The sequence below is a fragment of the Neophocaena asiaeorientalis genome, unplaced genomic scaffold (assembly GCF_003031525.2).
Source record: "Neophocaena asiaeorientalis asiaeorientalis breed wild unplaced genomic scaffold, Neophocaena_asiaeorientalis_V1.1 scaffold474, whole genome shotgun sequence".
Classification (NCBI taxonomy): Eukaryota; Metazoa; Chordata; class Mammalia; order Artiodactyla; family Phocoenidae; genus Neophocaena; species Neophocaena asiaeorientalis.
Genome location: NW_020175391.1, coordinates 149486 through 166586, shown reverse-complemented (window position 1 = coordinate 166586; position 17101 = coordinate 149486).

Below are 17101 nucleotides of genomic sequence, written 5' to 3'. Positions count from 1 at the left end.
GCACCCTTCTTATAACTGAGGGAAAAGCCAAGAAAATTGCAGAAGTGTCAACTCATGGTTTTTTATATTGTGGAGCCACTTAAAAATCCTGGAACCCTTTGCTTCCAAGCTTCTGAAATATTCTTATGGTTTCACTGTTAGTCAGGTTTTCTCTTATGTGCAGTCCAAAGTGTTCCTAATTGACATATCATCCTTCAAGACTCAGCTTTAAATAACATTTCCTCAGGGAAGCCTTTCTGAAACCTCCAGATCAATACATTGAATAATACACTCTACTTTCCCTTTAGTGCCCCTCATCATATTTCTAATATCTGTTGAATGATAGTCTCTCTCTGGGCTGTAAGCTCTATGAGAACAGAGACCATGGTAGGTATCCTAGAGTCCAGCCCAGTGCCAGCCTCTTATAAATAAATAACTATCCAAATAGACAAATAAAAGCATCAAGAGCAACAAGTGGAGGGAGAAACTAGATAAAACTAGATAAAAACCCTGGAGGATGTGGATTTAAATTTGTGCAACTGTTCTTCTTCTAACAGACGAAAACTCTTAAAGCTCAAAGAATCAATACAGGGCTTCCCTGGTGGCGCAGTGGTTAAGAATCCGCCTGCCAATGCACGGGACACGGGTTCAAGCCCTGGCCCGGGAAGATGCCGCAGAGCAACTAAGCCCGTGCGCCACAACTACTGAGCCTGCGCTCTAGAGCCTGCAAGCCACAACTACTGAGCCCACATCCTGCAACTACTGAGCCCGCATCCTGCAACTACTGAGCCCGCATCCTGCAACTACTGAAGCCCGCATGCCTACAGCCTGTGCTCGGCAACAAGAGAAGCCACCGCTATGAGAAGCCCACACACTGCCATGAAGAGTAGCCCCTGCTCACCGCAACTAGAGAAAGCCCACGACACAGCCAGGAATAAAAAAAAAAAAAAAAAAATCATTACACAAGGTTTGGAATGACCATCGTGAGAACTGGGTATGAATGTTCATCTGGGAAAAGTAAGAGTTGCCAAGTAGTGTTAAAGACCCAGCTGGGATTAGAAACCGTGTATGTGCATTGGCATCAGTCGGCAGAATTATGAGATTTCTTCCAGCAGTGGTCAGCTGTCTGGGTGTGGGAAAGAAGTTGGGTAATTAGATGATCCAAAGATGGGGGCTCTCAGGACAGGCTGCCTTCTGTTCTGGTCTCTGGTAAAGTAAGTAAAAGTAGATATGGAATTTTATTTAATTTATTTAATCTCTCAATAGATTAAACCTTGTAGAACTCAAAAGGCCTGCCCTTTCATTCCAGACCGGAGAATATCCCTTGGCTGAAGCACTCACTGCCCCCATCTCCCACTTGCCATGGAAAGGCTTATGAGGGGGATGTGTGAATTTCCTAAAGTGTGTGTGTGTGTGTGTGTGTGTGTGTGCGCGCTTGTGCATTTTTCTGGGGTGAGTGTCTATAGTTTCCACCAGATTCTCAAAAGGGTCTGTGATCCAGAAAGGCAAGAAGCACTGACTTGGGGTTAGCTCCTAGCCGTGAGCCACTGTGTGGATCCACTGTGACAATCAGGGCTTGACTGATGGGTGGTCACAGCCCTGCTTATTAACGAGAGGTGGCATGGCACAGTGGTAGATGTGTAGACTCCAGGGTCAGGGGCCTGGGCTATGCCACTTAGCTCCTCAGTTTCTTATCAAATGGGAATGATAATCACAGTTCCTTATCTCAGAGAGCTGTTCCAAAGATTAAATGAGTTAGTACATGTAAGTGCTTAGGACCATGCCTGGTACTTAGTAAGAGCTGGTTTTTTTGTTTTTTTTTTTTTTTGCGGTACGCGGGCCTCTCACCGTTGTGGCCTCTCCCGTTGCGGAGCACAGACTCCGGACGCACAGGCCCAGCGGCCATGGCTCACGGGCCCAGCCGCTCCGCGGCACGTGGAATCTTCCCGGACCGGGGCACGAACCCGCGTCCCCTGCATCGGCAGGCGGACTCTCAACCACTGCGCCACCAGGGAAGCCCCAAGAGCTGGTTTTTATTATACCTAACGGTTAGTGATGCGTCAGGTCCCACATTCAGGACAAAGAGGTTGAATCAGGAGGCATCGTTTGGGGGAGCAGTCTCTTCTCCCTGATACTTATTGTGTGATCTGGGGCAAGTTCCTTAACTGGTCTGTGCCTCAGTTGTCTCATCTGTAATATGGGGTTAGTAATAGTAACTACCTCCTAACATTGTTGTAGGTCTTCTATATGAGCTCAGAGCAGTGAGTCCAACTCACTAAATGTTGGTATTATTATTATTAGTAGTAGTATTACTGCCTTGGTATATTCAGGCTCCTCATTTTGATGAGAGCAGCTCTTTGCAGCTGGCCGCCAAGCCTTCCCTCACACTGAAACCTTCACAACTCACAAAGCACCTCACACGTACTGTGTCTACCTCACAGCAGCTCATTGAGGTGAAGACTTGAGACCCAAAGAGAGTAAGGGACTAAACCTAAGGCCCCTCTACCTGCCCCCTTCCTCATGGCATCCCTTCCTCTCCCTGGTTTCCATCTACAGCAATCCCACTTGTGAAATCCCACACCGACTACAAAGCCTTTCTGGTTCCCCTAATCAGAATCCCTGTTTGGAACCAACTTCATGGCCTGCTCACAGTTCTGCACTGACCTCACGGCTCGCCTCCCCACTAAGCTGCAGACTCCCAGGCCCAGTCCTACTCCTTTTATTGCACCTATCACCGCTCTTTGGACAGAAAATGCCTTCTCTAGAGAGCTGCTGAGTGAAGGAAGTTAAATCTTGATGATTCTACTATTCCAACGTATTCACATGTCTAAGGGAAGGGAGGAAGAGACACTGAAATGCTGATCTTCCCTGTAGACCAAGAAACTGAGCACATAAACAGTGGCCAGAGCGTATGGAAAAAGAGAACTCACCCACAGCCTTCTGAAAGCTGCCCAGGAAACCAACCCCTTATCTACAGTAAACCACCCAGGAAGTCTATAAATCAGATTTGTAGGAAGTTAGACTATCTCTAGCAACAATCTGGGAAGATAAACAATAACTTCTAGGGACTTCCCTGGTGGCGCAGTGGTAAAGAATCCACCTTACAGTGCAGGGGACGCGGGTTCTATCCCTGGTCAAGGGAACTAAGATCCCACATGCCACGGGGCAACTAAGCCTGCCTGCGTACCACAACTATTGAGCTCGCACGCCTCAACGAGAGAGAAGGCCATGCCCTGCAACTAGAGAGAAACCTGAACAGACAGCGTGCCCTAACGAAAAAGATCCTGCATACCTCAACAAAGATCCCATGTGCCTCTACTAAGACCCGATGCGGCCAAAAACAAACAAAAAAACCAATAACTTCTATAACAATTGGATCAAAAAGGCCAGGACTTGATTAATAACTGACAACTTGCCTAATTTTGGTCCCCACTTCCAATGTGGGAGCAACCATAGAAAGCCAAATATGTACGTACCCCTAACCAGTCGTGCCCCAGGATGCCCCATTTCTAGTTAGTCCGCCTACAAGCTTCCCCATGCCAACAGCCTCAATCAGGGCACACCTGAAACCTTCCCTTTTATCCACTATGAAGCTTTCCCATTCCTCTGCCTGCCTTTGATTCTCTCCTAAAACACAAGTGACCTCGGCTGACTCCCTTGCTATCGCAAGGACAGAATACAGAGCCTGCCTTTGCTTTTCTCATTTGGCTGGTTATTTCCATGAGACCCCGGAATGAAAGCGCAGGGAGCAGAGACCCAGACCTCTGTCAGTTCCCTGGTTTCCCCTGGGGTGGAGCTCTGAGCCCTCAAACAGCAGAGATGCTGGCTGATCCACTGGAAATGCTGAGCAGACCTTTGGACTCAACTGAGGGAGAGCTGGGGAGGCCAAATTGACTCAGATTAAATCCCCCAGGCATAAAAATCACAAAAGAGTTTTTGTTAGATGCTGATTGGGAGGGAGAGGCTCCAAAGATCTGGGAAAAGGATAGGACAACTGGGAATAGAGAAATGAGGGAAAGGCAGGAATCTTGCCTAGAACCAGAGCAGGGATTGCCTGGAACTGCTTGGGTGGGATGGAGAGTTGAGTCAAAATTCTTTTCTAACCTCCACCAAAATCCTTTATCCAAAACACTGATATTTGCTGAGTGCGTAGCGCGTACCAGGCACGGCCACTGACTTCATGGAGTTCACACCCTAGTGGGGGAAGACAGACAATAAATGACTAATATATATATATATATATAATTTTTTAATATATATATAATTTCAGAAGTGGTAAGTGCCCTGAGGAAAATAAAATAGGATGTTGGACAGAGAGAAGGGGTGCTGGGGTTGGCAGTGCAGCGTACGGAAATGTGGTTGGGGAAGACTTCTCTGAGAAATGACATTTGCACTGACACCAGAAGGAAGCAGCAGTAATTCTCCCAGGGGAAGTCGTTTTCCAGGCAGAGGGAGCAGCTTAAGCAAAGGCCCTGAAGTGGGACTGGGTTTGATACGTTCAATATGGAACAGAAAGAAGGTGGAACAGAAGGAAGGTGGGTTTGGCTAGAGCAGCGTGAGGGGAGGGTACTAGTGGTGGGATGAGACCAGGAAAGGAAGCTCAAGTCAGACCAGGCATGAAAGGAGGGCTTTCGAGGCCATGTTAAGAGTTTAGATTTTATTTTATTCTAAATATAATAGGAAGCTATTGCGAGAAGGCACTAAACTCCTTGCCTGCCTCAGCCGTTTTGTCAAAGCCTTAGAAGAGCTCCCTTGTTGAGATTTTGTCAAGATCCTGGTAGTCGGGGGATGTGTGTATGTGGGGGGATGGCACTGAGGAGATAGGAGGTGGCTCAGGCCCAGTTGCTTTACATCACAGCCAGAATCTTGTTCAGGAGGACAAAATGGGCCACAGAGAGTGTGTGAACCCCTGAAGTTGTACACTAATTTTGTGCATGTGTGTACCCTATTTTAGGGAAGAATCCAGGCTTTGTCAGATTCTCAGAGGAGTCTCTGTAACCAAAAGAAGATAGAAAAGGAGGCTACTGACTTGTATGCTTGCGTACGCGTATGCCATCTTAGTAAGGACCCGTTTTCAGGCGTACAACATAGTGATTCAATATTTTTATAGATTACAAAATGATCACCACTGCTTTACCTATTTTTAAAAATCCGCTTCAGTGTAAAGGACTGAAGCCAGAGGAGAATGGATAGGGTGAGGAGGAAGGTGCAAAAGTCTTGGTTGTGGCCAGGGCAGGGCGGTGACATGCCTGCTGGTCCTAACTTGACCCACCCCACTGCTAACCTGTGCTCACAGCCCTCAACTCTGAAGAGCTTGTCCCAGAGATGTGGGTCTGTGCAGGAGGGCTCGGCTGCCCAGTGAGCACCCACTGCACTGCTTTGGGAGAGTGGTCGTGATCTTGGGTGGCCTCGGCCTGCAGCGGCTTGAAGCAGGGTTTCAGTTCCCGGCCGGTGATTGAGGTCGGGTCGCGGCGGTGAGAGCACCGAATCCTAGGCACTAGATCAGTGGTCAGTGACAAGACCCGGGCCCTACGGCTTTGCAGAAAAAGAATTCCCACAGAGATGGAAAGTGGTGAAACAAGTATTTATTAGGAGAAAAAAGTACAGTACGTGTGGATAGACACACGGGCGGGTGCAGAAAGAGTCGCGCCCTCGTGACAGTTTGAATCACTTATATGGGGCAATTTTTCCAGGTTTCCTTTGGCCAATCATTTTGATTTGCCTGGTTCAAAGTCTGAATTTGGTATAGCTCAGGATTTTCCCACGTGTACACTCACATCTCTTAGCCAAGATGGATTCTACCGAAGAGGCCTATAGGTAAGTGAGCATTAGTTGGCATCACACCCCTTTTGACCTCCAAGGAGCCTTTCTGCGCATGTGTAGTCGGGGAGGTCTCCTGACTTCGAGAATGAGGAATATGTGCTCTCTTATCTTCTATCTGGGCAGGGCCCAGCCTCCTCTCTCAATTGTCCTGTTATTCCCGTCTCCACGGAGTATCGGTCCACAAGGAACGAACTCAAACTGTTTGCCCCGGGGGCCCATCTGTCTCCTGCCTCAGTCAGAATAGATCCCCTGGAGATGTCCTTGCTCAGGACCCGAGGCCAATGTCCTCTGCCTGAGCCCCAGGCTCCTCTGAGCCCTGCAACTTCACCAAGAGAAGCCGGGGCTTCCGGAGCACGGCACACTGCCGACCCCACCAGCAGCCTTGGGCTCAGATCTGAATGCATCTCTCAGCTGCTTTTATGAGGGGTCCATCCCCAACAAATGATCTTTGTTGGTCATTTTGCTTTGAGTAAAAGTTCCCTTGCTCTGCCTGACATCCATGCCAGCCCTAGCCAGGCAGATGGAGGCTGAGACGGGAGTGTTTTCTCTTAATTCTCTCCAGAACCTTGTGCTTTGCCTCCCCACAAATAGGTCTGGCCCGACCTTCATCACCCACCTGTTCTCAGTGATCAGTAAGTGGGCAGGGACTTGCCTCCCTAGGGTGTTCAGATCCACAGCAATCCTGGTCCACGAGCTGGGGAGTGGAATCAGCTGCTGATGACAGGTTCCTGGCAGGGTGCAGAGCAGGCCAGGGCCTCCTTGTCCACACTGGGGGAGGGGATCAGGGTGGCTTTGTGCAGGCCAATTAAACCGCAGAGCTGCTCTCCTGCTGGGGAGAAATTCAGACCTTTCAATAGCTTCCTCCTGGGGCCACCTCTGTGGTGTCAGCACAGGCATTTATAATTGTGTAGCCTAATAGAATTTTACCACTCAGTCTTCTAACTCTAAATTAAATAATAATACCATCCAATATTTACTTACTTACTATGGATCAGGTGCTATTTAGTTAAAGACTACATGTATCATCCCATTTAAACCCCACTGAGGGACTTCCCTGGTGGCGCAGTGGTTAAGAATCCGCCTACCAGTTCAGGGGACACGGGTTTGAGCCCTGCTCCGGGAAGATCCCACATGCCGCGGAGCAACTAAGCCTGTGCGCCACAAGTACTGAGGCTGCGCTCTGGAGCCCGCGAGCCACAACTACTGAAGCCTGCATGCCACAACTACTGAAGCCCAAGTGCCTAGAGCCTAAGCCACCGCAATGAGAAGCTGACGCACCGCAACAAAGAGTACCCCAGCTCACCACAACTAGAGAAAGCCCGTGCACAGCAATGAAGGCCCAATGCAGCCAAAAATTTAAAAACACACACACACACAAAAACCCACTGAGCCCCGAGGTAGTGGCGTGGTCACGTCCCGCTGTCACGCAGCTAGTTGGTCAAGGAGGTGGCATGTGAACCCAGGCAGCCTGGGAACACTGTGCCTATAGCTGCATCAATAAAAATAAAGCGGTTCGCAGAAGGGCCCCACAGTCTTGCATCAAATGGGATGCAATCAAATGGGATGCAATCCGGGCCCAGTAATCAGAGAACAAACTTGAGGGTCCTGACTGTTGCACACAAGCACGCAGTGGGGATACCGGCTGCTGGCCTGGAGTCAGGGGCCCCAGGCTGCCGTTTCCTCTGTAAAATAAGGGGACAGCCTGTACTGCTCCAGTGCTCCCAGCTCTGAAAGGCTGCAGGTTACTTCCCAGAAAAGTGTGAGCTCCTCCTGCTGGGAAAACCACTACCAGGCCTGCCAACACTTCTCCTTGCCCCAGCGGCTCAGAACGGTGCCGGGAAGCTGCTGGGCCGGGGGTGGGGAGACCTGGGTTCTGGCTCCAGTTCTGCTTCCTAAGTCAAGCGCTTGGCATCCTCTCCTGCCTCATTTTTCTCATCTGATGAATGGAAGTAATGTCCACAGGCCCACCCCCACTTTATAAGGTTTGGGGAGAAGATAAAATGAGATGATGAATCTAAAAAAGCCCTTGGGGGCTTCCCTGGTGGCGCAGTTGGTGAGAGTCTGCCTGCCAATGCAGGGGACATGGGTTCCTGCCCCGGTCCGGGAAGATCCCACATGCCGTGGAGCAGCTAGGCCCGTGAGCCATGGCTGCTGAGCCTGCGCGTCCGGAGCCTGTGCTCCGCAACGGGAGAGGCCACAACAGTGAGAGGCCCACGTACCACAAAAAAAATAAAAAAGCCCTTGGAGGGAATTCCCTGGTGGTCCAGTGGTTAGGACTCTGTGCTTCCACTGCAGGGGACACGGGTTTGATTCCTGGTCAGGAACTAAGATCCCCAAAACTGCATGGCATGGCCAAAAAAAAAAAAAAAAAAAAAAAAAAAGCCCTTGGAGACTGGAGGTTCTGTGCACAGTGAAGAATTGGGGCCAAGGCAGGTCTCTTACCCTCTGCATCCTGGAGTTTCTGAGATGAGGACAGGCCCTGAAGTGAGAGACAGGCAGGCAGTGCTGGGTATAACTGCCCCTCACCCTCCACCAAGGTCGCCCTGCCTGCCAGGCGCCCTCTCCTGGGGCAGCAGCCCCTCCCCATTGTGAGAGGACAGCCAGACAGCAGGGGGCTGAGGTGAGGAGAAGACACAAGGACTCAGAAACAGGGATTTTCTTTCTGATGCTGACCCTGGGCTGACTGTCAGGGCTTCAAAGGGGAGGCTCAGGGAGCTGAACCCCAGAATGATGACTCACTCGTTAAACAATGTAATTGAGCACCTACCGGGTACCAGACACTGGAAAACAGTGAGCTCCCAAGTGCCCCAGGTGGATGCCCTGCGGGTGAGTCTCGGAGTCTCCTGCGCACTGACTGAGCCAGCAGAGCTGAGGGACCATGTGGGGCCTGTCCGGGAGCGTGGACTGAAGAGAATCAAGTGAGAGCTACGGCTGAAGCCAAACTAGGGAAGCTGGGGAACCAGGCTGCAGTCCCAGACTGAATGTGAGACCACAGAGCAGGGACCCTTACGCTTCTCGGCCCCAGGAAGAGCAGTGGTCACCTTAGAGCCCCAGAAGTCCAGCTGGGGCCAGTGGCTCAGCCAGAGTCCAGGCACATCTGTGCATCTGGGGGCAGGTGACCCTGGACCTGTGGTCTGAGTGGCAAGCTGGTTACCTCCTGCCTCCGCCTGCACCTCCTCCGCGTCCCCCCCTGCAGCAAGCCTCCACCCTCCCATTTCTGACGTCAGGTCCTTGGTATGTAGAGCCTTTCCTCTTGTCCTGGAAGAAGACGCCGGCTGGACTGTATCAGTTCTTTCCGTCACCCTCAGCCACTCTTGGAGCTTGCTTACCCCAGAAATTAAACATTTCCTTCTCAGTTTGTGTTCCCAGTTCACTTGGGCCAGCGGCTTAGTGGCCACCTCTAAGCATTTTGCTAAAGTTTCCCCTCTTAGCATACACCACACAAGCAGCAACTGAATTTTTATCATGTAGTCCTCGATGCCAGGCCCTGTAGGGGAAACCAAGAAGTGTAAGGCAAGTCCCTGCTCTTAGGAATTTCTCATCTAATTACGGAAAACTGAATAGCGTACGGGTGCAGCCTGCCTACCGTCTCACCTGCCGGGAGCCATTGGGGCACGGTGCTAAATGCAGCTGGAGGGGAAGAGGACACGTCGGGCCAACACCTGATTTTGGAAGAGGTGGCATCTGAGCTGACCTTGGAGGATGAGTAGGATGTAAGGGATGGGAAGGAGAGAAGGCATTCCATGGATGCCAGGAGCCAAGTGTCACACATTAGTATTGGTCACTGTCACCGTGGTCCACGCAGGAGGTGAGGAGAGCTTTGTCGGGTGGTGGCCACAGAAGGGACGAGGACACATAACTATGTGAAGGACAGGAAGTCTTTGGGCTAAGAGGACTGGACTTCATGTCCATGACAGGATCTGGGATCTAATTCTGGGTTTGCCAGAAATTGCCACAATCTCTTCACCTGGAAAATGGAGAGACTGGGCAAAATAACCTCTAAATTTCCGTACTATTCTGGAATTAAAGGAGAGAAAGGAGTAAAGATGACTCTAGGATTTTGAAAAACAGTCCCCAAAACAGGAGGTCAGGAGAAGTAAGGAGAGGAAGCACGGTTTGGGGAGAGGATGTCAGTTTTACATGAATTTGAGTGTACCCCTCCGTGACCCTTCCTTCCACTGGGTTCTGGTCCCCACTGCCACAGGCAGATCTGTTCTTAGTCTTGCCTGGCATCCGCCGCTTCCCTCCCCTGGGAGAGCGTGACCCTGCTGCATCAAGGCCAGAGTAAGGAAGAGGACCTGGCCTTTGCTCCAGGAGATTTGTCAGCTTCTCCTCTGTGAATAAACACCTTCTCCATCACCAACACAATCTTGCTAGGAAATGTGTGGCTGCCCAGGGCCCACAGGTGAGAGTGGGAAGCCCCTAAACTGACAATTAAGTTTCCATCCCCTCCGGGGGAAGGGGGGCTTGAAACAGAAATGAGGCTGTTATTGAGAAATGAAGTGTGGTTCCTGCATACCTGGGTTGGAGGACCCAAATGGGTACCTGGTTCACAGGCAAACTTCCCAAGGAGTGGCTTAGACCAGTGGACCTCCCCCGTGGGTGTGCACAGGACCCCCGTAGAGCTCAGGAACGAGATCACCCAGATTGGGGACCAGGCAGCTGTATTTTAATATCCTCGCAGGCAACTGTCAGACACATCTAAGTGAGAGACTCCTGGGCCTAGAGAGCTGCCAGGGCCAGGGCTTTGGGCAAAGGAGAGAGAGGGACAGAGGTGGTCCTGGGAGGTGAGGGGCTCACCGATAGAGAGAATGTGCTGGGGCATGGAAGGTTCCAACCTCAGAGGAGACGGATGGGGGTGGGCATTTCAGGCAAGGAGGCACACAGGCCCTGGCTGGGGGCTCTGCCTGTTTGGGGTGGTGAAGCCAGAGGGGCAGGCTGTGGCCAGGAGGGCAAGGCTTTGAATGCCACACTAAGAGCTGGACTAGATCCTGAAGCTGCCAGGAGCAGGGAAGGCTGTGAGCAAGAGAAGGGAGACCTTTCCAGCACCAGGAGCAGATGTGGCCCCCTGCTTGTCTACACAGGGCCCTCAAGGTCTCTGAGATGAGCCTGGGCCTGTGGTCAGGGGGGCAAGCCCACACTACCTCCTGCCTTGACTCATTTCCTTCAGAGCAAGCTCTGAGTCTTCCATTTCTGACTTCAAGTCCTTGGTATGTACAAAATTCTTGCCTCTCCTTTGGCTGCCCTGCCCGCCTCTCTGGCTGCAGTTTTGAGTTTTGTACCCTGATTCCTACCCTTTTATGTCTGCCTTTCTTAGGCCTTCAGCACAATTTGTCAAAATTAATTTGACACCAAGCTGGCTTTCTCTAGAAAGTCAGGGAAACTTCTAGGCACGAGAGCAAGATTCATGTGGGGAGAATTACCATGGCCCTTTCCTTAGGGCAGTCCTGAGGTTAGAATCCTCTGTCTCCAGCGGCAATCCAGTAAAGAAAGAAGCCATTTCTTGAGGCTCAAGTGGTGGAAATAGCTTGCTCAGATTCTGTCCCATGGAGTCCAGCACATCAGCTGATCTCCCCACTCTGCTCCATAACTGAAAGGGGTGCCCTGTTCAAACCACAAACAGGGCCCACATCACCTCCAGAGCCTGCCTCTCTGTACACCTCTGCTCTGCTTGGAGAAATTCTTAATTTACTTCTGGAATTAAGTGAGGGGTTGGACACTGGGCCCAGTTATCACCAGACATTTATTCTCTCTGTAGGAGCCCCTTTGGAGAGGAAAGATGGGTTTCTGCCACCTTCCTTACTTGGGATAAAACGCACTGTTTCCTGCTCTTAATTCACATCTGCAGTTGATCTTGGAATGGGTCACAGTACTATGTGTGGCCAGTACATTAAGTGCAATTCCAGACTCAAGAACAAAACAATAAGTTTCTCTGTTTTCTCAAAATGCTTGGAGGCCTCAACCCTCGCCCTACCTCCACCAAGCAGGGCCTGCCCTTTTTTCTGTGACTCTGGGACAATGTCTTCCCAGTGCATCTTTGCCCTCAGCAGCTGCTGAACCTGTGCCAGCCCAGAGCACCTCACCTTCTGGCCCATGAACCCCAAGGCACAAGGAGCCTGCCAAGCTGGGAAGACATCACAGAACTCAGTCCTGGTGGCCAATCTGCTGCCAGATTTCTTAGTAAGGAAGATAGCTTCTACCCAGACAGCAACATAACTTTTTTCCCCAACCCCTGGCACAGAGGCTGGGCCACCGTTGTCAACCTGCTGTGAGAACACATTTAATATGTGCTCTGTCACTGGCAAATCCTTGTTGAATCTTGCTGGGCTGTGAGAGAGGATTCTCAGCACAGAACGTGGGCATCGCGATGGGGCAGGTCTAAGTCTTTACACAGTGCAGAGTTTTGATCTACACGGCACATCAACTAAGATAAAATTTTAAATGCATCATTAATCATAACGCTGACTGACTTTTCTCTATGACTCTACAGCTTCACACACCTGCTCTTATTTTTATTTTGGCTTTTGCAATAATCCATGAAGTAGATAAACTGAGAACTGTTGTTACTCCAATTTTAGAGATGAGAAGCCTGAAGCTTAGCATGCCCAAGGTCACACGGCCCCTGAATGGCAAAGTTGGGATGGAATCTGGATCAGTGCTTAATCTCTTTAGGACCCAGGGCTGGATCTTGCAGCAGCAGCAGTAGCAGCAGTGGCAGCATGGGACGGTCGACTGCTTTGGGCTCCCCAGGCCCTAGTAGCCAAGGGGAGTGTGGCTACTTGAGAATGTTCTCCAAGATCCTAAGGACAGGACTCAGTGGAGGCTTGTGTCAGAGGAATGGGTCCTGGCTAATTGTTCCCCATGCCTGGTGATGGCTACCATTTTATTAAATCTGTACATCGGTTATATTGAGACTATAACAGAAGAAGAATATCATCTGAAAATCTTCCCAATTTAGCAAACAATGAACATTCTGGAGGCCTAATCCAGAAGCTCTAGCTTATGGCCATGTTTCCCAAACACATATGTAAGAAGATGTGCACATGAGTTCAAACCACTTAACATAGTTGTCAAAGTACTGACGATTTTGTAAACTTAATGGCTGCCAAGGTTATGTTTGATCAATTCATTCAATTCCATAAACATTTACTGAGCACTTCCTGTTTTTCGAATGCCGATGGACAGACAGACACATGGCTCAGGGCGGTACTGAGGCAAAGTCTGTCACCAAGGACCCCAGGACCTGCCTGAGAGGACCTGGAAGATTGAAATATGGTAATCAATTTAAAAAGAATCCCGGGACTTCCCTGGTGGCGCAGTGGTTAAGAATCCGCCTGCCAATGCAGGGGGCACGGGTTGGAGCCCTGGTCCGGGAAGATCCCACATGCCGCAGAGCAACTAAGCCCGTGTGCCACAACTACTGAGCCTGCGCTCTAGAGCCTGCGAGCCACAACTACTGAAGCCCGTGCGCCTAGAGCCTGTGCTCCGCAACAAGAGAAGCCACTGCAATGAGAAGCCCACGCACCGCTCACTGCAACTAGAGAAAGCCTATGGGCAGCAACAAAGACCCAAGGCAGCCAAAAAAAAAAAAAGTTTCTGACCAAATTTAACGTCTCTAGAGCAGTGACTGGGAGACCAGAAAAATCCCATCCTCGTTTTGCACCTCATCTTACCAAACGGGTCACATCCTGTTTCTTCATGATTTCATCATCCTAGAACCAGCTCAGCCAAAATGGGTTGACACAACAACAAGAAAGTGCTGGAATGTGGCCATAGCTGAGGCAAGGATCACCATTTCTCGTTCATGGCTTATCCCACAAGCATTTATTAAATGCCAGGCGAGGTGGAGGACACAAAGGTAAACATGGCCGGGTGGCCCCCACCCTCCAGGTTCCTTGCAGAGAACAGGTCACAGAGGCTGTTCTCATAACTGTTGTGGGGAGTAAGCTAACTAGGCCAATGGTCAGCAGAATGGCATCAGTGACAGAAAGTGCGGAACAACGTGACAGACAGGACACTGAGAATCAACGGCTGGAGACCAGGCTAGTGTGTAGCAACTGGGAATAGAGTGGCTCTTCTGGAACAAAGGAGTTGAGCAAACCACGATTCCCATAGGCAGGAAGGCAAACACTGGGCTTTCTGAAAATGGGTGCTATGGCCACAAACCAAAAGACACACAGTTAGACACTAGTTTCCAGGCCCCACCTGTGCACACTGGTATCGGCATCAGCATTATGTTGGAGTAGGGACAACGTCTCACAGGAAACATGAGTTTAAAATGTTATTCGAAAAAAAAAAAAAAAAAAAAAAAATGTTATTCGATTCAACACAAATAAAACTTCCTTATTCTACTACCAGAAAAAAGAATTATTAAGTGAACTTAGCTAAATTTCTCAAACATTTCATTTGCACCCAACATACACAGGTAATAGCTTCTCACTGTGAGGTTTGGGGCAAATTACCGAATTTTTCTTTGTGTCTTTGTTTCTTTCTTTCTTTTTTTTTTTTTTTGGCCACCCCGTGAGGCTTGCTGGATCTTAGTTTCCTGACCAGGGATCAAACCCAGACCCCTGGAATTCCCTGTGTCTGTTTCCAAATCCGTTACAATGAGGTCTGCACACAGAGTAAGTGCTATATACATGTTAGCTATATTATTATTATTATTAAATCACTATGTTAAGCTCAAAGTCAGCCGAACACTTAGCCTGTTCCCTTTTTGTCCTTCATTTGTCCTAGCCCTACAGGTACTTTTGGGTGAACATCTACTTATTGCATAATCTTTTAAGAAATTTCTTTTTATCCTTGAGACAGTGTCCACAAATTTCATCTGGCCTTTTGCACACTGCCAAGGCATAGGAAATTCCTTTCCTTATACAATCTTTTCAGACCACCAAGTCATGGGAGGTGATAGCTGTAATAAATCTCGTGAGCTCTTTGGCTCACAGCCACTTCTTAATGGAAAGGACTATATCTGACCCTCAGTTCACAGCATTACAAATGTCAAAGGCAGACCTTTCCCTCCGGCCAGGCTTCCTTCCCACTCTGCTGTCTTTGGTCACACCTTCTGGTCCTGCAGCTTGCCTCCTGGTAGATTAGTGAATGCTGCTGGGGTGTGACTTGGGGGCACTGAAAGGCCCCTGACCTAAAATATCTTCCTCTATCCCTGTGGACTGGGCATCTCATCGTCAGCATTGTACTCTGAGGTCTGAGCAAAGGGGCTTCCCACTCCAAATCCAGGACTATAAATATGCCTCTGGGTTAGGACTGCATGTCACCAACAGTCCCAAGATAAACCACCCCTACCGGGAGGGGGCCTTAACCCATTATCTTCCCAAGCTCTTTAGGAGTATGAGACCAAGACTGAGGACGTTTTCAGAAGAGGCACAGACTTAAGGCCTGCAGACAAATCTGAGCAACAGTCATGTTTTGGAGGTTGTACTTGATGTCTTAAAGTTGTTTTTTTAGTGACTTGTCAATATTTTAAAACTAGGATGCTTTATAATGTCTCTTAAAAAATAAAAACTTAATAACAAAGCTCTAGCAACATTGTCCTGCACCCGCACAAAGTAACAGGGGTCTTAGGGGTTCCCAGCCAGCTCACCCACCATCCTGTGGGCCTGAGCTTGGGTAAAAAAGTTGGAAAGCAGGCCTGGGCACCTGGGACTCATTTGTCTGTTGTACATCATTCCAATTCAAATATTTCTTTTAACTCTAAAAAAAAACCCAAAAAAACCCATAAAAAATATAGATGATACAAAGTAGCCTAAAGTTCTTTCCTTGTGTTGAAAAAACTTACGGATTTACTGAGAAAACAAAATATGGATGTTAAACTTCAAATAAGGGTATACCTGTTACACGTCAAAGCATTTTAGGGCTTCCCTGGTGGCGCAGTGGTTAAGAATCCGCCTGCTAATGCAGGGGATACAGGTTCAAACCCTGGTCTGGGAAGATCCCACATACCGCGGAGCAACTAAGCCCGCGAGCCTAGAACCCGTGCTCCGCAGTAAGAGAAGCCACCGCAATGAGAAGCCCGCGCATCGCAACAAAGGGCAGCCCCCGCCTGCAGCAACTAGAGAAAGCCTGCACGCAGCAACGAAGACACAACACAGCCAAATATTAAATAAATTTATATTAAAAAAATATATTGACAAGGGACTTCCCTGGTGGTCCAGTGGTTAAGACTCTGCACTTCCACGGCGCGGGGCGTGGCTTGGATCCCTGGTTGGGGAACTAAGATCCTGCATGCCGGGCGGTGCCGCCAAAAAGTTAAAATAAAATAAAATATCGACAAGTTACTGAAAAAAAGCCAAAACCTTTCAAATACTGAGTAGACCCAGCAATACAGGACCGTGGTTCATGAATAAATGGCAAATAAAACTTTAAAAATAGTAGTGACCATTTATTATCTACTTTGTCATACACTTTCATGTATATTATTTATTTCTTTAACATAACTAAAAACATAGATAACGCTTGTGGTTAAAAATTCAACAACATATAAGCATGTAGAGTAAAAAGTGAAAGCTGTTTTTTTTTTCCTCTCCCAACCCCACAGCCCCTGCCCAGGTGTGGCCCCCAGTTCTGAGTTTGGGGTATATTCTTCCAGATATAAATGAATAGACAGACATATCTCCAAGCTTATTCGTATATATCAGATTAGCCCCATTTGACAGATGAGGAAAGTGCAGCACAGAAAAGTTGTAGTATTCATCCAAGACCACAGAGCTGATAAGTACTCGAGCTGAGATTCAAATCCACCTCGTCTGATTCCTAAATCAGCGCATGCCTTCCGCTATGCCCCGTGTGTAAAATTTTATGGATGAAGAAACCGAGGCCCATAGAGGTAGGTCCCTGTGCAGTCAGAACCACATGGTTCACAGCCCACCTCGGGAGAGGCAGGGGTGACTGGGCTTGCACGGGAGGCTGCGTGGAGGAGAGGGCCTTGACCAACGCGGATCTGGGGTCGGGTGGGACCATCTCGGCCCAGCAACGCCCAGATCTGGGGCCCGGGGCTTGTCCACGCCGCTCGGGTACAGGAACCACCCAGCCCCTTGGCGCCACTCGCGGCCGCCTGGCCTGGGCAGGCGCAGCGCTCGCACCGCCCACTCGGAGCCGGTCTGATGGCCGGGGTCCGGGAGTCCCGAGCCCCAGCCGGGCCTTGGGACAGCCCGGGAGCGATGGCTCCCTCCGAACCGGGCTGGGACCCCCCTCGGCTTCGCCCCCTCGAGCCGTTGGCGGGTGCCGGGCTGGGGTGGCCAAGGCCCAAAGCCCGGGGTGGGTGGCCCTGGCGGGCAAGGGG